Below are 14,413 nucleotides of genomic sequence, written 5' to 3' on the forward strand. Positions count from 1 at the left end.
TCCCACGTTTGTGTCACGGGGTGGAGAGGGACAAGTTACCTAAGATATTTTTATTGTGCATGTTTGGTTTTGTTTTTACTTTCTTTAATATTTTAATATTGTATAGTGTTCTATTCTTGGTTTTATTGCATGTTTTATGGTATTCATCGGTGACTTGTCCTGGAAAGTCTCCGCCCCTCCTTGATTATGAACCCGACACACCTGTGAGGTCCCGGAGGCCAATAAGAGTGATGGGAGACGAGAGAGAGGAGATTGATGGTGGAGTGAGGACTGAGAGAGTGAACGGTATCAGGCGGTGGCGGTGCCACAAGCCCAGACGGGCTGGTGCCGGTTGGTGTGCCACAGGAAAGCGGTGGCAACCGGAACAGAAACATCGATAGGGCGGCGAGACGCCGCCGGGTTTTCCCTTCTTCTAAGGCGGCTAGAGTTGGCTAATGCAGGCACCAGCGCGCAGAGGCACCAGCGCGCAGAGAGCAACAGTACCAGCGCAGAGAGCACCAGCGGAAGCCACGAGACGGCTGTGCCGATTTCCAGTTTTAAAGAAGCGGCGGGCGGAGTTGAGAGCTCTGCCCACCCGGGCATATCGGGGCGTGAGTGCGAGAGGGAGGCGAGGACTCCGCTGGTTCCTTTGGTTATACCACCTGCTGGATTTCTTAGCTCCCTGGGACTTTTAGGTCGTGGCGCAGGCCACAGGACTTTTAATGTTATGCTTTATTGATTTTTACTGTGTTACCCCTTGGCCAAGGTTGTTTTAATTCATTTTACATTTTTAACTATTTAAATATAATAAATTATATTTTTAATCTTGCAGTTTAAATTGTGTGCTTTCCCTTGGCGGCTCCACTGCTCTGCCCGTTTTGAGGAAGGTTTCCTTCCTTTAAAAAAAAAAAAAAAAAAACCACAAAACTCTGTGGAAATAAAATCAGCCTTTCCGCTCCGTTACATAATCATCCCTGCCTAAGTTTGTGCCGTCAGCATCTGTGATTCTTACTCGTGTGTAGATATAGGAATCGTTTAGATCCAGGTAATCCTCTCCGGACGATGAGATTTAAACTCGATTGGACCTCCGTCTGTGATTGCAGAAACTGGTGGAATTTCGATAAAGGTCGTTTTCTCTATGGACGTTTGTGTGTATGGGACAGTAAAAAGCTCGAGCTCTGTTTTTAGACATTCTCTGATTGGTTGTGTAACAGAGCCATTTAGAAGATGTCACATGCTGTAGTTTTTGAACGACTGGTTCTGGGTCTTTTCACTCCGCGTGGTTGTCTCCGTTTGGTGGCTTTCCTGGCAGGTTTTGTCGTTTTACGCTTTTTAGGCGGCGGCGTATCACGCATGCGTGCAGTGGGAGGGGTCTTAGAAGGTTTGGGTGTATACACATACAAGCTGTTGCCATCCTGTTTAGTAGATGTTGGCTTGGTTATGTTGGATATCACATCAGACACTATGCCTGATGCTGCTGTTTTTAGGTGGGGTTTGACTATGCTGACTCCTTTTTTAAACAACGGTACAGCAATTCTAAACAGGCTGCGGAACAAACCTCCCAGACCTGCGCCACATTGCGTGCTGGTCCCAATATAACCATTCAATTCTCCACCAGCCTGATTTAAATAATATCTTACATATTTTGCTTCATCTGTGTTGTAGACAGACATCCTTATTTTTTAAAAATGGTGTCTTATGGGTCGGAAGTTGAACTTGACAAACACCTTCCCGTATAAAAAGGGTATGTGTTGATTTTGGTCGTCTTTCAAATCAATTTCTATGTCATCGATTAAGGATTTGGAGACCGGTGTGTAGTGTGGGCTGTCAAACTGAAGAATGGCTCCCCGACGGTCATCGTCTGTTATATTTATTGCTCTTAATAGCTGCGCATGGGCGTCACCCACAAGCTGGTAATCAACGATATCTGCATAAATAAAAATGTTCTATTTTCCGCCGTATACGTCTGCAGGATGTGGTGCGTATGTGTTTTTATAATGAAGTACAAACGGATCTTCTGATTTGAATCCTAAGATTCCTGCCAGTCTCCCTCTAAATGTGAGAACTGTGCCCCTAGGGCCCATAACACTAACATAGTTACTAACTTCACTGTATTGTGTTTTAATGTCGGTGTTATGTTTTAATGTTTTATTATCTGCGCCACAGATGCATAATGCCCCACAGACAGCTCAATCACGGTTATGGACAATGCTCCATCTTTGACTGGATCATAAATTTCCACTCGCGAATCTGATTGTGGAAAAGACAACCATAGTCTTGGGTATTGAAATTCTATAACACCGACCTCATACGGTTCATTTAAAACAACAGGTTTTGCTAGCTTTGTTCTAAAATTAGATTTCTTATTGCCTGGATAAACATGTGCTGAAGCATTCGAGAAGAGGCTCACATAAAAGCCTGCGTTGTTGTTGTTCGTTTTATCTATTCCTTCCTTCCTTTATCAGTCTTTGTCTAGTGCAGAATGAAAGTGTGTGTGTGTGTACTTTATAAGAAAGTGTGTACTTTATTGAGCCCCGTGGGGAAATTGCTCTCTGCATTTAACCCATTCACTCAGTGGAGCAGTGGGCAGCCATTGGGCGCCCGGGGAGCAGTGTGTAGGGACGGTACCTTGCTCAGGGGTACCTCAGGGTAGCTGTTAAGGGGAATCGAACCCCTGACCTTCCGATCATGGGGCAACCACTCTACCTACTGAGCTATCCCTGCCCCTGAAAGTATGCAGCGCTGCGGCGTCTCTGTTAATCACACTTCAACGATGTCTTTTTCAGGGATCCATGATTTTCAAATGAGAAGGCCAACCGAGCCATTTGACCAGCGCTAACTTTTTTCGGTCCTCTTTTTTCTGCCAAGTATTTTCTCTATTTGAAACCTTTTGTTTTTGTCAATAGTCACCTGCTGTGTATTCATAAATTACACCTTTCACTGCAGCTCCTGTGAGATCCTCCAGTTTGTATACGGGAGGGTCTCTTCCTAAACGCTCCTTTATGGTAAAGTACTCGTCTGTGTAGGTCTGATGGTAACCCTTTCAGAATATGCCTCGTAGTTTAGATATTCTCTCTGTATCGCCCACATTAAATTTAAAAGTCACCGGTTTTTGGGGTTTCATTTTGTACAGGGTGTTAAAGACTGCTTTCTCATTATCTTTGCACACCTCGGTGGGGTCATTTTGATAGAGCTGTGATAAGACAGGTTATAGGACTGTACAAGATCTTGGATCACATTAACATATCTTGGCCAGTTAACTGATGTTAAGTATTTCCACATTTTCCCCTTTAAGGTGCGGTTAAAACGCTCTACCACACATGATTTCATTTCACTAAAGGTTGAAAAATGTGTGATGTTATGCTGCTCCATTAGTTTTTTAAATGTTTATTATAAAATTCCTTCCCTAAATCTGTTTGGAGTTTTTCAGGCACACGGCCCTCTCTCAGAATATCACCAAAAGCCTCAGCAACAGCCTGTCCTGTCTTGGTTTCAAGGCACCTAACCCATGCATACTTAGAAAACACATCTATGCATGTCAATAAGTACCTAACATTATCATCATCCGCAGAATATTCACGCATGTCAACCAAATCAGCTTGAAACTGTTTGTCAGTCCCGTTAACCAAAACTCTATTTCTGTATCCTTGCATTTCTGTATCCTTGCATTTCTGTGTCCTCTATCCTTGCAGGTTTATGAAGAGTATATGTGTCATCTCCTTTTAAAAACGCTCCACATCAGGTAATGACGGCTTTAAGCCTGTTGCCTCACTGACAGCGATACGGAGCTTCTTTACACTTCCTAAACCCCCTGGGTGTGCAGGGTTGTGATATATTTTTCTCAGCGTGTTTTCCATAATCACTTTGACCAAACACAAACACAAATGACCAGAAAAAAGTGTTAGCATACGTTTTTATTTCATTTTCTGTGTAGTGCACAGTAAGGTTTTTATAACAGATGTGCATTAAATCTTGTGTCTCCCAGACCAGTAGTTTCCAATCATGTGGAGCAGCGCTGATTTAACTCGGCGGGTGTGATGATTGGTATTTAGCAGGTATCCGACATTCTCATCAGTGGTGCAAACAATGTGCGGCACTGATCTCAGTTCACACAGAAGACGCTCTGCAGTGCTGATGATTTGTGCTTTAGCCTCACTGACACTGTATGAGCAAACAAACAGACGGATGGCCGGGATGAATCGGGGCGTCCGGAGCTTTTCCATCACCTCATCATAGCAGGTCTCGAAGAAAAACACAGGCAGCTCAAACAGGCAACTGTGTTGTAACTGGCTGGGGTGACCGGATTGGCATCCATAACATATCTCCTGCACATACTCATTCAGTGCCGTCGACAGCAGGTGGAAGGTTGCGAGTTTAATGTTGAGTTCCGTTTCCTCAGACGGGTGTGATCCTGCAGAGTCCTGTGAGCATCCTGGAGAGGGGGGCGGAGTCGGTGGGGTCTGGTGTTAGAGTGAATTGTTAAATGTTTGTCATTTTTATGTTTACCATTTGTACATTGTTTTAACTCTGATGAAAGAAATTCCACTGTCCTTCCCCCCAGATTCTCGAGGATCAAGGTGGGGGGCTGTAGTCTTTTATCACAGACACATCCTTGTGCTTCTTTTGATGTAACCTTCCTGTGTTTATGACCCTTTGGTCAGCAGGAGGTCTGACACACACACACACACACACACACACACACACACACACATACACACACACACACACACTTACAGAAGTTCACACATATACATACAATGCCTTGTCTGGGCGTGGCTTTGTTCTGACGTGTTTTGTGTGAACGGTCTCTCAATAAAGGCAGCAGGAGGAGGAGGATCTAGAGGTCATTTTCATGGTGGCCTCCCTTGCGCAAATAATCGATCGATCGACTGTCTTGTTTTCTTCATGATGAATAAGTCTCTAGAATTCGCGGGGCTTGTGGAAACACAGATCCAACATCTGGATTAGCAGTGCTGGAGGGGGAGACTCTGAGCGGTCCACAACATGGCAGATGTTGTCTGTAAAAGAAATCCACACATTGCATTTTTAAAAAAATATCGGGTATAATGCCAACGTCTCTCACACAGAGACAACCTACCATTTGTTTTGTTTTTTTTTTTTTTCTGTCCTCAGGGTTTTTGGCCTCAACATGGCAGAAGGTAAACCAATCTTCGGGCCATGTGCGAGCCGATCATATATACAAGACGCGTCCTAATATTCTCATAAGAAGAGTTGTTTGTATGTGCTAAAAAAACAAGCCTCAGAATGAAAACAAAATGAGGCTAATTAGTTCTTTGCCTTATATAGTGTACAAAGGTTGCAGCCTTGTTCTATCATGGAAATGTTAGTAGACTCCTATGACTCACAGAACATTTGAGCCGACCTGGTTTTCCATTTTAGGATGAAACCTCTTCTCACCCACACTCTGCTATTCATCTCTGTTTTTATGTTGCGGCTTTTGAGCCGGGTCGTAACACTGAAGATTACAAAGATCAACATTAAGACCAGTCTGTGCATTCAAAGCAGTGACAGAAAAGAGTGTGGGGCATTAACCCCCACTCACTGAAATGGCATCCAAGATGCCTTCATAACTTTAAGAAAAGGAAAGAAAAAAGGCAATAAAATGTAACTCTAGGAATCACTCATTTCATCCACCTTTGCCACCATTTTCCACATTAATTAGAAGATGAAATGAATCGATTAGCTCAAAGAAATTCCACTGCAGACGAGTGTTTTGGTGGTTAACCCTTGGTAAGTCCTAAAAAAAAAAAAAAAAAGTACCCCTTATGAAGACCTAGAGCCAAAAATCGACCACGCCATAAAAAGTGCTATAAAAAGATTATTCATTAATATTTTTCCACTTTAAATTAGCCAATATTTTAGACCTACTTCTCCTTGAAATATTCATATAAAGTTTTAATTATATTTCGCGATTTTAACCTTTTATATCCCGGTTTTGTCACATGAGCACACTGCCTTTTTTGGCAAAAAAAAATGAAAAAATTAAATATTTTCCATAAAATACATTTGAAAGTTATATTTTATTGTACTTTTAATTAGGCCTTTGGATGGTCTAAAAATTACTACTGACCTTCATTTTGATCGGCCGTTAGTTTTTTTTGCAGGAGAATGTTTTTCACTCTTGCCCCAATAAATGCATATTACCTTGTTGCCATCTAAAATCAAATAAAAAGCATTATGTAAATAAAAATACAAGATCAGTTTGAACCAAATAAACATTTATTTTTCAACAATGAACAAGAACATGTATATGGTAAATGTAATTATGTATATTGTTGTTGGGAATGGGGAAATGTATGAGAGAGAAAGAGAGTGTGAGAAAGTGAGAAAGCAGTGAGAGGGTGGGGGGCGTGTGTGTGGCTGGGGGGTAAATGTCTTGCTCAGGTAGAGCAGTGGCTGCAGACAAATTTGCTGTGGGCTCGGCAGCTGAATTTTCCACATTTGCTGCATGTGTTTCCCACTCGCCTCCTTTTCCCAACACAGAGCTCACAGAGCTTCCTGCCCTTGGGATTTGTCACTCCAGAGGGGCCTGCAGCAGCACCATCCTGCGCATCTCTTACTAACTCAGCAGCGGCTGATGAGCGGGGAAGACGCTGTCTTTGTGACAAATGGGGCGTGATCAGGCCTTCTCCCACCTCTTCAATGAACATCCTCCTCCTGTGTGGCTTCTGCTGATGCCAGGCCTGATCCACGGAGGTCCACAGCATGAAGGCGTTGTAAAGGGAGACGTCTATGATGTGATGAAAAAGGGCCATTGGCCATCGATTGGTCCGTCTCCTGCAGGAGTAGGTGCCGACAACCTAACAAAAAATAAACATAACAAAAAAAAAAAACAACATAAAACCTCTGTATATTTTACACAAGAATATATGAAGAAAAATGAATAAAGGTGTGCGTAACTGATGCGTAATGACACCCACCTTATCAAGGTTGTCGACACCTCCTTTGCATCGATTGTAGTCTGTGATGATCGCTGGCTTTTTTCTCTCGTCATCGCTGACCTCCGGCCTGCGATGTTTCGTGCTCAATAAAAGCACATTCCTGCCCCGTCGGGGAATGTACGACACTAGGGTCTGTTTCGCTGAAAAGGCAAAGATCGAGGAGTAGACGGCTCTCCCTCTCATCTGGCGCAAAACGGGTGGGATTCCTTTTTTGTTCTGGCGGATTGTGCCGACCAGAGCCATTTTATTTTTGAGGAGTTCCTCTGCCAGTTCAGATGAGGTGAAAAAAAAACTTGTCGACTGTGATGACATGCCCATGGAGCCCGTCAGTCATCTGCTGGACGACCCTCATCCCCTGGTTTACCTCGGCCGGTTCGCCCGCTGCTCTCCCGGTGTAAACCTGCAGCCGCCAGGCGTATGATGTCTTGACATCGCATGCTGCCCAGACCTTTATGCCGCATTTCGCAGGCTTTTTGGGGATATACTGGCGGAAACTGCACCTTCCCTTGAACGGTACCAGCTGCTCATCCACCGTAAGGTCCCGGTCTGGACTAAACAACATCCCCAGGCGGTGTGCCCACATGTCCCATATCTGCCGAATGGGAGCCAATTTGTCCGCACGTCGTGCAGGTCGGGTGAGTTTGTCATCAAATCGGAGCGCTCTGGTTATGTGACAAAATCTTTTCTCAGCCACTGAGGCACGGAAAATCTTCCTTCCCGTTTTCTCACTCCAAAGGCTGGCGATGGCCTCGTGCTTTGACCGGTATACACCGGACAAAATTAGCAGCCCCACATAAGCGAGCATTTCGTTGCTATCTAAATCTCTCCAGAATGAGATGTAGCGTCTGCCCTGAAGGTTTGTCATTGCAACTATATGCTGTATAATCCCATCAGTTATGTACAACCTGAAGCTGGAGAGTGGGTCCGTAATTCGGGCTACGGCGTAGTGGGTCGGTCCCGGAATAAGCCCCGTGGGTGCTGCGACGTAGCGCAGCGTCTCGGCGTTTGTTGCGGACCATTTCTTCCCATCTTTGGAGGTCCACGCCGCTGCTTCCTCCGGCGTCCTCCCCTCGTTCTCATCTTCAGAAGAAAAATCAGAGGACGACTCCTGGTGATCAGTGTCGAGAGACGAATCATCCGTGTCACCCCCGGAATCAGAGTCACTCTCGGCAGATGAAGAGGAGAGATCCTCGCTGTCAGAGCGCATCAGGATGTCCACTACTTCCTCGGTACCGTGCCATCGTGAAAATGCCTACTCCTGCGCTACGGCTTATTCTTATAACCTCTCCTGCCTGCACCTGCATAAACAAGCTGAGGTTGGCGACAAAATAAAGTCTAATTTGTTTTTTATTCTTGTTTTCATGTTAGATTTGTTTGCATTGCAGGGTGTACTTCAAAGAGGGAAGGCTTTTATCTAAACTTAGAATGAGACAGACACAAATTTTTTTCTTTTAGGCAGAGAGACCTTTATTTTATTTATTTTTAAATATAAAGGTCAAAATGCACCCTCTAACAGCCCTAAGGGCAGAAAATGGTCCCGAACGAGCAGCGGGCCAAGCTGCTGCTGCACTCGGAGAATGAGTCTGCCTTTCCCGGGTGTATGTCTCGAGCAGCCCGCTGGAAAAGGTCTATGTTCCAGCAGGCGTCACATGTGGAACAAGGGCGCCACCCGGTGGCCAAATAAAAAAAATTACAATTCTAAGGCCCCTTGTCCAACACGGAACCGAAACAGAAGCCATCACCCATACGTTAATGGTAATAATTCTGCAGTGAAAAATAGCGTTTATAATGGGTTTCAATGGGGCGATTTATGGCTCTAGGACCTCATGTGGATGGCGGTTTGTAGCTTAGCCACTTTAAGCTAATCTAATAAACGGAGACTGCAATTCTAAAGAAAAAAGAAAAAAAAAAGGGTCGGAAGGTTTGGCTATATTCTATTCAACACAGTGAAAATGGCCTAATATTAAAAAACGCTGGGGATGAAAAATGGCTGTAGGTCCTACTGAGGGTTAAACTGCAAAGCAAGCCACGCACATGGTGCAGGCCACTTCTGTGGGCTCTATCAGGGATTTATGTGACTAGTCGACTAATTGTCACTAGTCTGTATCAGACTTACCAGTCGTTCAATCTAATTGTTAACATTTTAATTGATGCCCAATGCTGGTACATTGTGTTCTAAATGTTAGGCAGCGATCTACCACCAGATGGTGCACTGTTGTTGAGAAACGCCATAAATCTATTAATCTACCCTGATCTTCTTGTTAACACTGAGATCGCAGATACACGCAGAGGAAATTAGTTTCCTGAGAGGTGGAAAACCTCTCCTTTAGGAGAGCAGTTAAGTCAATGGGGGAGGGGCTCAGAGTAGAGTCACTACTCCTTCACATCAAAAGGTGACAGCCACCTTGGCCAGGAGGCTGTTCCAGCTGGGCACGTCCTACCAGTAGGAGGCCCCAGCATCCTTGGTCATGCTAGCCAGTTTACATCTATCAGCTGTGGTCAGGAGTAGTCCTTCCTGCTGCCCCCACAACCTGACTAGAAAACGGCTGTATAATGTATTACCTGAATCATTCTCGCCACACTTAGACGTACTTTTAGATTCTCAAATGATTGTCATATTTTAATAGAACATCTTTTGTAGTAATGCATTTTCATTTGTATTTAACAGAATGTGATAAATGGTTTAAGATACCTCTGCGTCTAGTTTGACAGTTTCTATTAATCAGTTCTGAAAATCAACTCAATATCTGAATGTTCCTTAGTTTTACATTAGTTGGTTAGTCTAATTATTTCCCCCTCGATTAGTCGACTAGTAAATAAGACGCCAGGAACATCCCTACTCTTCAGACAAAATGTGAGTATGAATTACACACCAAGGTATTAAAATGGATATGGAGTATGGCTTTGGTTTACCATAAACAGCTGATGTAAGGACATCATTAATGTACTCTGTCCAATGAACACTGGAAACAAGACTGCACTGACCTTGCTGGCAAACCTCAATGAGTTCAGAGTTTCCCCAAAGCTGTCGGGCTCCGGAGCAATGTTAACAAACATCAAGCTGCAAATAAAGACATCCAAAATTAGTGCCAAAGAATAAACAGTCACAATCTGAAGTGATGAGATCAAACGCTGTTAAATATTTTTGGGGGATAAATTCCTTCAGTTTTATGTGTCGTCATTATAAAGATTTGTGATGTCAACAAACTCACGTTTTGCCGTTTCCCCCCCAAACATCCCTGAAGGAGGTACGTGAGCTTCGAGTTCCTGTAAGCTACGCAAGTCTCCTGGAACACAAAGGCCAAAAAAATCATTAATACTGTAAATGTAAAGAAAGCAGGTGTGACATCTAAGACTACAGAAACTGCAGCTGCAGACCTTTTTGGCCAGAGCGGCGATAACGACGCCCAGGTTGGACAGTGAGCTGTTGATGGCGGTCATCTCTTTGAAACGGTCACCCTGAGACTGGCTCTTCACCATTCGCTCACTGCCAGCCAAGTCCACCAGGCACAGAGTGGCTACACACACAGAGAAAACCAACTCTTATAGGAAGCAGTGATCCGTTTTTCCTTCCATTAAAGGTAGTTTTAATACTTTACAAAACACTTCTTTTAGCGCTCAGGGGCTCAAACATTAACGTTGAGTCATCAGAGCAGATTTTGCACTGGTTACAGTAACAATAACTAACCAGACTAAATATTATAGATCCAAAAAGAAGAAGCCACATTCCTGATGCTGGTACTTCCAGTGTGATACATTTGCACTTGACATCCCTGCCGGCATTAACTCCCTCAATATCCAGCTGGAAGACTGAGTGGGAGCGAGACGAGCGGTCATTCTGGGCTGTCTGGGCAGTGGAGCGATTCTGATTGGCCAAAGCAATCAGACGGAGAACCTGAGAGGACGAGGGAACGTTTTAAAACATAGAGCATCGATAAAGTTTGATGTATTTTCAAAGTTTGGTAACAATTTGTCAGCAGATTTGAAATTAATTTGTTCTGAGCTACAGATGTCTGTCTGCTGTACCTGATCCTCATTGGAGACCCGCTCATAGGTGAGATTAGTGATTGTCAATTCGTTGCTGGCTGTCTTGCGGATCTCATGCTCAGGTCTCTTGCTGGACTTGCCGGTGAACACAAGGTCCCTCAGGGTCTCATTGTAAATTTCGACAAAGCTCGCTGTGAACGTGAACTGTGAAGTGAGTGGGGGTTAATGCCCCACACTCTTTTCTGTCACTGCTTTGAATGCACAGACTGGTCTTAATGTTGATCTTTGTAATCTTCAGTGTTACGACCCGGCTCAAAAGCCGCAACATAAAAACAGAGATGAATAGCAGAGTGTGGGTGAGAAGAGGTTTCATCCTAAAATGGAAAACCAGGTTGGCTAAAATGGCTGGTGCCACCAAGGCAAAGACTAGTGCACTGCCGGGAAGCTTGCCTCAGGTATGCTTTTATCCACACCTGACTAGGTGTGGCCAATTAGCACCAGCTGAAAACACTGAGACGATTAGAAGCTGCAGAGAGACGTAACATTCAGTATTGATATTTGTAAATGTAAACTATGAGGATTTATTTATTTTTAATTCTTTTCTTTTTTTTTCTTTTTTCCCTCTTTTTTTCTTTTTCCAAATAAATGTCCCGATTGAGTAATGAAACTAACCCAAAGGAGAATTCTAACAATATTAGACAGGCCATTCAATATGCTTTATCGTGGACAACTCGTGGCTAAAAACCCACACACACATACACACACACAAACCTCTAATCAAACATGAAAACGGATAATCCAGCTGAAGCTTCAGACAGCCGTCAGACAGTGAAACACTGCCATCTGCTGGACTCGAATAACAAAGACGCTGCTTTGACGGGTGAGGGAGTTTCAACAAGTCTGCAACGACTCAAGCATCAAACTACAGAACTATTCTAGCGGACATGGTGCTCTAATGACTGCTTCATTAACGCAGCTCAGAAAGGATCAAACATATCAATAAATTATAAAACACAAAACGTCTCTTATTGCCCAGGGCTCAGGAAGTGAGTGTGTTCCTTATAGCCTATTAAACCTTAGCAGGTTATTTTGATGTGTTACAGATGAAACAGCTATCCAGTAACATTCAGCTACAAAAACGCTTTTTTATAATTACTTTTTTACAGCTTCGCACTTTTACACAAGTTTTATCATCAGTGTCACAATGGCTGCTGCTAAAATTGAGTACAAGATATTTGTTGGCCTGATTAAAAGGTCTTGATGCGTGCTCAATCATCAGGGAAGTAAATCTCCAAAAGTTGATTCTGTTCTTCTGGACGTAGCGTTTTCAGTCAGAGAAACCAGCCGACTGAAGGAACAATGGGCTGGGAGGTCAGTTCCTTAATCATGATTATGCAAATTCTCATGACCATTGATCAACAACCACTGATCAATGGTCCTGAGTACCATTCACAGAGAGTTGGAGAACGGCTGCAATCACAGCATTGTAAGATGGTGACAGATGTACCCTTAGGCCCCCTCCTTGATTCAGAGAGGGTCTTTCCCTTTTCACATAAATGGCCTCCTTGACTCCGCCCTCAAACCAGCATTCATTGCAGTTATTGTTGACAATCACATTGTGTCGTGTAACCATCCAGCTCACATATTCAATGTAAATGATTTGTTGAACTGAAGACATGATGAATGTTCCTGCATTAAAACACATCCAGCCTAGTGTTCTCACTCTCCCTAAATGGATCTGTTACATTAGTGATATATGGGAGTTGTGTTTCAGTCTTTTCCACATGAGGACATTTACATTTAGTTTTTGCTTTACTGATGAGTGGCTGGTTAACCTGCAGTGGTTGAAGCATGTGTCGGTCGTCTGGAAGAGTAGGTGTAGAAGACGTCTTTAATGAATGTAATGCTCTGAAGGTGTCAGTGATTACTGTGAATTCATTATAAAAGTGGATTTCAGTGAATAAAGTGAATAAAGACAGGCCCTCATGGTGACGCTCAGGTGTCCATAAAGTGTAACAGGAGAGCTTTGTCATACTTTCAGAGATTTTACATGAGCCAGTCTTTCAAAAATTACAGAAATAAATAATTCATTCATTCATCCACAGGAAACACAATGCTCATATCTGAAAGTAAACTCTGATATATATCCCCGACTAGAGTTACTACTAAATAAAGGATCGCCCCAAAACGACTAAATATATAAAGACACTCTCCAGAAGAAGTTAAAGGGATTTTATTTATTGTACAAGCAATATCTTCATAAGAATTACAAATTCTGCAGACATATTACCTTCTTACTGAACCTGAACAACTCACACACAGACGTGTCTGCTGCTTATCTTTGTTCAAACATGATGTTTTATCTTCTCTTCAAAACACATTACTCATCTTTCTGGCATCGTGTTACATGAAAACACCTGCATTCTACCTGTGTCATTGTACCACAAAGACAATGATTGCAACACTGTGCTTGCAAAATAGAAGAAATAAGACGACCAGCAAATACATAAAAGATGGTAAAAGTGATTCCATCTTTGTGTCTCCTCCCATTGTTTCCCCAGTCTGTCTAGTTCCCATATTCCCAGGACACCTCTGGACAACAAGTGGGTATTCCAAGACTGAGAGACAGCCAGAGTTGGCAAAAGATCAGACATTCTCCACTTAAGTAGAAGTAAAAATACTATTGTTCCAGTGAAAGTTAAAGTACTGATTCAACTTCATTACTCAGCTAAAGCAAAAAAGTACAGGCTCGAAGCGCTTACAGAGAAAAGCAGACAACAGAATACAACAGAATGCTGATGGCGGCAGTAACACACACTTGGAGGAGAGGCTCCAGCCGTCCATTCCAGCCCTATCCCTAACATTAACTCTAACCATAACTTTAACCTTAACCCTATCAGGTCTTGTTTTACAAAGCGATTCATGATTAGAACAAAAAACACATTTACACATACCGATGATTTGTCACATAGCATCGTTACCTGTTGGGATGAGAACGTGTTGTTTCCAGAGCACCACAAATTGGGGTGTCTGTAGCTCAGGTAGAGCAGGAAACCTACTAATCAGAAAGTTGCTGGTTCAATCCCCGCCTGCTCCAGCCTGCATGCCAAATATCCTTGGGCAAGACGCTAACCCCAAGTTGCTCTCCGATGCATCCATCGGGAGGATGAATGCGTATTAATGTTAGATAGAAAGCACTTACAGAGAAAAAGCATAGAAAAAAGTGAGTGCATGAATGAGGCAAGTTGTAGAGAGTAGAAAGGTTTTATACAAGAACCAGTTCATTTACCGTTATATTTTAGTTTCATTTTCAGTTCTGTACTTTTTACATGTAATATTGATTCATTAGATTGACTACATGTATTAGACCTAACTTGCTGACAGCAAATTTAAACAACCGTAATAATTTATTTTCAGCGTCTGAAATATTTATTTAGTTTGTTTTTTGTTTTCTTTTTGGCTCCTGATATTAGTCAACTACTATT

General features: G+C 43.0%; 1 pseudogene; it reads right to left on the reverse strand.

Annotated features, from left to right (window-relative positions):
- Nucleotides 1-9,632: 9,632 nt before the first annotated feature.
- Nucleotides 9,633-13,365, reverse strand: LOC146577567 (carboxy-terminal kinesin 2-like; annotated as a pseudogene).
- Between the last annotated feature and the right edge of the window lie 1,048 nt (nt 13,366-14,413).

Source organism: Mchenga conophoros, linkage group LG3 (genome assembly GCF_057382185.1).
Source record: "Mchenga conophoros isolate Kocher_MC1m ecotype Shallow Benthic linkage group LG3, M_conophoros_male_GT1.1, whole genome shotgun sequence".
NCBI classification, from domain to species: Eukaryota; Metazoa; Chordata; class Actinopteri; order Cichliformes; family Cichlidae; genus Mchenga; species Mchenga conophoros.